The sequence below is a fragment of the Myotis lucifugus genome, unplaced genomic scaffold, assembly GCF_000147115.1.
Source record: "Myotis lucifugus unplaced genomic scaffold, Myoluc2.0 scaffold_221, whole genome shotgun sequence".
In the NCBI taxonomy this organism is placed as follows: Eukaryota; Metazoa; Chordata; class Mammalia; order Chiroptera; family Vespertilionidae; genus Myotis; species Myotis lucifugus.
This window is the reverse complement of record NW_005871269.1, coordinates 919,677-927,344: the sequence shown is the minus strand read 5'-3', so window position 1 is coordinate 927,344 and position 7,668 is coordinate 919,677. Positions and strand designations below refer to the sequence as shown.

The 7,668-nt window shown below is 37.2% G+C and overlaps 1 non-coding gene across 1 annotated transcript; it reads left to right on the top strand.

Annotated features, from left to right (window-relative positions):
* The first annotated feature begins 3,174 nt into the window (after window positions 1–3,174).
* LOC111827799 lies at window positions 3,175–3,312 on the top strand. Its single transcript, XR_002831523.1, has one exon.
* The last annotated feature ends 4,356 nt before the right edge of the window (window positions 3,313–7,668 follow it).

Genomic DNA, 7,668 nt, shown 5'->3' with positions numbered 1-7,668 from the left:
GATGAATAGGTGAATGACTTTTTAGCTTTTCCTAAAGTATATAGCCTAAGGGACTTCAAATTTAAAACAATCCTTTATTTTCCTAATAAAAATATGCAAAATTAGTGGGTGTATTGCTGTGCTTTTTTTTTTTTTTTTTGGCCAACTAGAATATGTAATATTTTAGGAACATTGAAGAAATACTAAAAAATAATTTAATAATTTATTTTACACACATGTTTATAATATCATGTTATTTAATATCATTTTAGAATGTTTTCCTATATATTTATTAAACAATTTAATTCAAACTCATCGCTGGCATCTACATCATCAGTATTTTGTCAATAATACAGCCACATTTTAAATCATTATAATTTTCCAGCACATCATTTTCACTTTCATCTAAGTTGCTTAAGGTTAAGTACTTATTTGTTAAATCTATATATGAGCTCTCATTGGAAATTTTATTCTAAGTCTTAAGTACCTAGCAAACTCTTTCTCTCTTTCTTATTCTCTCCATCTATCAATGTAGTCCTATCACAATTTGGGGTTAAATAAATATTCAGTGTTTACATTATTATAATTATGTTAATATTACTCACAGTTGAGTTACCTTGTGTGCAAGAATATTTTCATTATTGTACAATTTTTTGTTTATTTTTTTCTGGTATTACTGATTACCTCATTTGTTTTCATTGCTTTGTCTTCTATGTATCTATTACTAATTTACCCTCAAACTCTCAAAGAAAACCATAAAGCTTTGTTCAATATGTCAAAACACATCAGGTAATCTATATGTTTTATTTTTTATGGGCAAAATCACTCATGAATCTCTTTTTCTTCCTGTATTATCCTAAGGACTCCTTTCTTTGTACTCCTTGTCAACATCATCATCATCATCGAAATTTCCTTCACCTTTTTCCATTGATGGATCTCTTTCTCTTACCCCTCCACCCCCACTTCTTCTTTTTTAGTTTACATTTTCACTAGCTTCCTAAGAAAGGAAGGGACATACAGTTTTTGAAATCTTGTATTCTGAAAATGACACATTATTTTTTCATGTTGATTGATAGTTTAGCTAGGTGTAGAGTTCTAAATGAAAATAAATGTACCTGGGAGAGAGACCAAGATGGCGGCGTAGGTAAACACCGGAGACCGCTGCCGCATACAACCATTTCAAAAATACAACTAAAAGACGGAACGGACATCACCCAGAACCACAGGAAGGCTGGCTGAAGAGAGACTCTACAACTAGAAGGAAAGAGAACAGCAAACCGAGGCTCAGAGGAGGCGCAGTGTGGAAAATACAAAGGTACCGAGGTGCGCGCGAAAGTGGGCTGGTGGCTGAGGGCACGGTTGTTGTTTTCGGTCGGGAGTGAGTCTCAGACTCTGGGCTCCAGATCCGGGCGAGTCTCTAGGGATTCAGACTCAGACGGGAGAAGCGGGATTATCCGGCATCAGTTGGAACCTGAGGGCAGCTTTCTCTCCGAGGTTTGCAGCGGCTGCCGGGGTTCTGAGAAGCAGAGCCTCTGGGAACGGGACTGAGAGCGGCCATAACTGCTCCCTCCACCCGCCCTGTTGATCCCGCCCCGCCCAAGCCCTGCGCACAGCCATTTGCCGATCGCCTCAGGCAAAGGCTGGATTAGCGCCTTCCCAGAAGACAGACGTTTTCCACACAGCTGATTCCTACAGCCAGTCGGCCTGGTGGTCAAATCCCTCTAGTGTTAACTACAACAATTAAAAGCAAAATGAAAAAAGAATCCGAAAGTGTGAAGATAGTGTAAGGAGCCTCTGGGACAGCCTCAAGCGCACTAATATCAGAATAATAGGGGTGCCAGAAGATGAGAGACAGCAAGATATTGAAAACCTATTTGAAGAAATAATGGCAGAAAACTTCCCCCACCTGGTGAAAGAAATGGACTTACAGGTCCAAGAAGCGAAGAGAACCCCAAACAAAAGGAATCCAAAGAGGACCACACCAAGACACATCATCATTAAAATGCCAAGAGCAAAAGACAAAGAGAGAATCTTAAAAGCAGCAAGAGAAAGAGACTCAATTACCTACAAGGGAATACCCATACGACTGTCAGCTGATTTCTCAACAGAAACTTTGCAGGCCAGAAGGGAATGGCAAGAAATATTCAAAGTACTGAATACCAAGAACCTACAACCAAGATTACTTTATCCAGCAAAGCTATCATTCAGAATTGAAGGTCAGATAAAGAGCTTCACAGATAAGGAAAAGCTAAAGGACTTCATCACCACTAAACCAGTATTATACGAAATGCTGAAAGGTTTCCTTTAAGAAGAGGAAGAAGAAAAAGGTAAAGATACAAATTGTGAACAACAAACATGCATCTATCAACAAGTGAATCTAAGAATCAAGTGAATAAATAATCTGATGTACAGAATGAACTGGTGATTACAATGAATCAGGGACATAGAAGGGGAATGGACTGACTATTCTTGGGGGGGGGGGAGGGGAATGGGAGATGCGGGAAGAGAATGGACAAAAATCGTGCACCTATGGATGAGGACAGTGGGTGGGGAGTGATGGCGGAGGGTGGGGCGGGAACTGGGAGAAGGGGAGTTATGGGAAAAAAAGAGGAACAAATGTAATCAGAACAATAAAGATTTAATTTAAAAAAAAAAAGAAGAAAATAAATGTACCTGCAGTTTTAAATGTGTTGTTCCATTATCCTCCAGTGGTGCTATAGAGAATTCTGAAGTTATTGTGATACCCAATTATTTTCAGGTAAGTTGTTGGTTTGTCTTTGGAAAATTTAGATCTTCTCTTTATCCCTGATATTCTAATATTTTATCTTGATATATCTTAGTGTTTGTCTCTTCTCATACTTTGTTGGGCTGAGTATGAAAAGGGCACAGCATGTTTTTTAAATAAGAAAATTCTAACCAACCAGCTCTGGAAATTGGTCTTAAATTATTTCTTTAATAATTCTTTCCCACTATTTTCTCTGCTTGTTATTTTTTTCTTTTCTATTAGTCAGATGTTAACCCTTCTAATTTGTTTCTTTTATTTTGTTAAAAAATGAAATTCAGCCCTGGCCAGTGTGGTTCAGTTGGTTGGAACATCGTCCCATGCACCAAACAATCACCAGTTGGATCCCCAGTTGGGGTGCAGTCAGAGTACTTGCAGGAGGCAGCCAATTGATGTTTCTCTATCACATCAAAGTTTCTCTCTCCCCTCTCCATTCCTCTCTTTTAAAAAATCAATAAAAACCATAGGCAGTCACACACATCAAAACATATGGTTCCTGCCGACAGGGTCTGTATAGTTATCAGATTTCCTGTGCAATGGCTCCATACATGTAAAAAAAAAAAATCAATAAAAAACAAACAACAAACAAAATTCAATCAAGTAAATGTGAAGATCTAATTGGCTTTATTAAGTGTCCCATGAAGGGGACAGCACCCCATCTAGCTGCTAGAGGCGCGCTCAGAGGGGTTGTACAAATGGAAGGTTTTTGTACAAAAGAAGAGTGAGGCAATAAAACTACTAGCAAAGAAAGGATTCTTTTTGGCCTGGGACTTTTTTTTTTTTGAGGGGGAGAGAACTGGAAGGGTTTTAATATGCACTTGCCTCTTCTTTCTAGGGGAGATGAAGAGGCATCACTTGATAGATTACCCCATGGTGTTAATCAGAACATTTTAGACTGATTGATAATATTATGTTCCTGCCAAATGTTGAAACAGCAATTAAGTCAGGTATTAAATCTGGGTTTAGTATCACCAGCTTTAGCACAAGTGATGCCATTTGGGGCCTGTGGCTTTCTCTTCCACAATCTAAAACACATTTTACATTGTATTCTTCTAGGGCAGTGGTCGGCAAACTGTGGCCCCTTGAGTGTGGCTCTTCCACAAAATACCACGTGCGGGCGAGCACGTACAGTGCAATTGAAACTTCGTGGCCACACTCAAAGGGCCAAAGAGCCACATGTGGCTTGCGAGCAGCGGTTTGCCGACCACGGATCTAGGGTGATGAAAAATTTTGGAAATTAGAGAGAGGTGGTTGAATAACATGATGAATGCACTAAATACCACTGAATTGTATTCTCTAAAATGGTTATTTGTATATTACGCGAAATTCACCTTAACTAATTTTCTCTCTTATTCTTCATCTCTTTGCCTTTTTTGGTCCTACCTTCCTGGGAACTTATAGACTTCTAAATGTCTATTTCTGTATTTTCACTTTTTAAGAGACTTTTGCATTCTGGACATATTTTTATAAGACACTGTTAGTAGTTTATGAATGTAATACTTTATCTTTCTGAAAGATTTCTTTTTCCATAATTGTTTTTGTTTTATCATTCTCCCTGAATTGTTTCTGCTTTCCCAGAATTCTTTTTTTAATATATTTTTATTGATTTCAGAGAGGAAGGGAGAGGGAGAGAGAGATAGAAACATCATTTCCAGCTTTCAAAATGTTATTAATAACTCTGATCTGCTATTATCACCTCTCCTGTTCTTTTATCTCTTTACTGCCATTATTTAAAATATATTTTTATTGATTTCAGAGAGGAAGGGAGAGGAGAGAAAGACAGAAACACCAATGATGAGAGAGAATCATTGATTGGCTGCCTCCTGCATGACCCTCACTGAGGATTGAGCCTGAAATCCAGGCATGTGCCCTGACTGGGAATCAAACTGTGACCTCCTGGTTCATAGGTCAACACTCAACCACTGAGGCATGCCTGCTGGGCTCTTTGCTGCCATTTTCACTGCTGTTTTCTAAAAGTGGCAGAGAGAAATTCATATCTTTGTTCCACCAAATTTAATTGGAAACCTGTATTTCTTTTTAGGTGAATCTTACAAAAAAGTATGCTTTTGTTTTTGTTTTTAAATATATGTTATTGATTTTTTACAAAGAGGAAGGGCCCTCTCCCCTCTGTAGAGAGTTAGAAACATTGATGAGAGAGAAACATCGATCAGCTGCCTCCTGCACACCCTCTACTGGGGATGTGTCCGCAACCAAGGTACATGCCCTTGACTGGAATCGAACCTGGGACCCTTCAGTCCACAGGCTGATGCTCTATCCACTGAGCCAAACCGGTTAGGGCTTGTTTTTTAATTTTAATTTTTTAAAACTTATTTTTATTGTTGAAAGTATAACAGATGTCTCCCCTATTTTTCTCCATTGACCCCTTTCCACCCTGCTCCCTTCCCCAAAAAGTGTTTTTGTTTGTTTCAAAAAGTATGTTTTAATGACCAAAAAATGCTTTTAGTTTAAGGTCATACTCTCCCACACTAGGAATAAGGACTATGATAAAGCTTTTCTTTTGGACAATGGAAATATCAGAATGAAGTAAAAATGCAGAGATATGAAGGGATGGGAGATAAGCAAAGATTCAACTGTGTTCTAGCCCATGGTTCTAGTCATCCCTGATGTTAATCCTGTCTCTTTGTCCAGAAACGTAATTCTTTTCTCTTAATTCTATGAGCCTCCTCAATGTCCTTCCAATAATTTCCACAGCTTTCCTCTCTCTATTTTTAGCAACAAAGGAATTAAGATTAATAGGTAGAAGTCAGATTAGAATTGGTTTAAAATGAGTGATATAAAATATAGCAGAATAACCATAATAAGAAATAGATAAGAGCGATATTAAAAAAAACCTACAAAATTTTACTGAAGAACATAAAAGAAGACTTGAATAAATGGGGAGTCCTGCCATGTTCCTTAGTAACAGTGACAATTATAAAGATGTCAGTTTTTCTTAATTAATTTATAGGTTTAATGAAATTCCAATCAAAATCCAAATAGAATATCATTAGAAGCTTGAAACGGTGATTCTAATGTTGATTGGCTAGAAAAAATAGAGAACAGCCAAGAAATTTTTGAACAAAGAAAATTGATGAGGGTAACAATGAACACCTACTGGGTGCCCTCTTTGGCTTAAAGTATTCTATAGTGGTGCCTCTCTAATTGCCTCTCTGGTTCACGGTGATCCTTGACCCTGGCCACATTTGATTGGTCCATGGATCTTCTCCCTTTCGCCTAAAGCAGTGATGGCGAACCTTTTGAGCTTGGTGTGTCAGCATTTTGAGAAACCCTAACTTAACTCTGGTGCTGTGTCACATACAGAAATTTTTTGATATTTGCAACCATAGTAAAACAAAGACTTATTTTATATATTTAAATGCCATTTAACAAAGAAAAATCAACCAAAAAAATGAGTTCGCGTGTCATAGGTTCGCCATCACTGGCCTAAAGTAACTCTGTTGCCCAATGACTGGGAATTGAACCTGCAAACTTTTGATGTAGGGGCTGATGCTCCAACCAACTGATCCACACCGGCCCCAAAGACTCTTAATAAAAGGACTTTCCCCACAGTATTTTAAAAGATATTAAAACAACACATAAACCTTAGCTGGTTTGGCTCAGTGGATAGAGCATCAACCTGCGGACTGAAGGGTCCCAGGTTCAATTCCGGTTAAGGGCATATGTCCTGGTTGTGGACTTAATCTCCAGTAGGGGGCATGCAGGAGGCAGCTGATCAATGATTCTCATCATTGATGTTTCTCTTTCCCTCTCCCTTCCTCTCTGAAATCAATAAAAATATATTTAAATAATAAATAAATAAATAAATAAATAAATCAAACACATAAAACAGAGTACTACTAGTATAAACACATATACACATATTTATGGAATGGGATAAATAGCCATAACTAGAAGCATTATGTATAAAATGATGTAAATTATAAAGTTGGCATCACATTTCAATGTTTAAAAAAATTATGCAAAAAATTGGCTAGCTGTGATAAGTTAAATTGCCAATCTACAGCATATACCTCCCAAATTGAGATGTTAAATTTGAAAAATGTTCAATATAAAATAAATCAAGCAAATATTTAAAAATGTGCCTGAAACATAATCAATATTTGCCAAAGTATGGCTATAAAGCTAAAAGAATATTTAGGGAACTATTTAAACTATTTACTTCTTCTAGAGCTGAAGGAAGAATTGTCTAAGCATAAAATCAATGGGCTAAGTCACAGGGGAATCGAAATTAAAGCTTGGACTACGTAAACAATTTAGAAGAAACCATAAAAAATTGAAAAGTAAATTACAAAGTAAAAATATCTGATACAAAGTAAGTAGCAGTTTAAATCAATAAGGAAAGCACTGAAACTTCAATGGGAAGTGTTGTAACAACAATGTACAGACAAATGTCAAAAGGAGAAATACAAATGACCAATAAATATGTGAGGCAATTCACCATTAATAAATATGTGAGGCAATTCACCATTAATAATTACAAGATAAAATGAGGCTTCACTTCACTTCTATTCTCCCTCCCCTCCGCCTCTGCCCAGCCCCGTTTGCCTTGCTAATCCTGTTGAGTAATTCAGGTCTTAGTTGAGACCTCACTTATCAAGAGGCCCTGTTAGTTGCTGGTATGGTGATTTGCCTAAAGAATTTTGTTATGGTTATCTGAGCTTGGGATAAGGATAAAGAAAATCCATGTTGAATATGTTTTGATTTGGAATATAGTGTTTTGGGTAAGTGAGTTAAAGATAATATTTTGCTGGTCAGCAAGACCTGGTCACAAAAATATTTCATTCCTAATTATTTTAAACATTGCCTCTGTAAGTTAGCTATAGCAGCATATCAGTAATTTTTAAGCCCTAGCTCCTCTGAGTGGTTCTAAGGAGTAAATAAGCAAT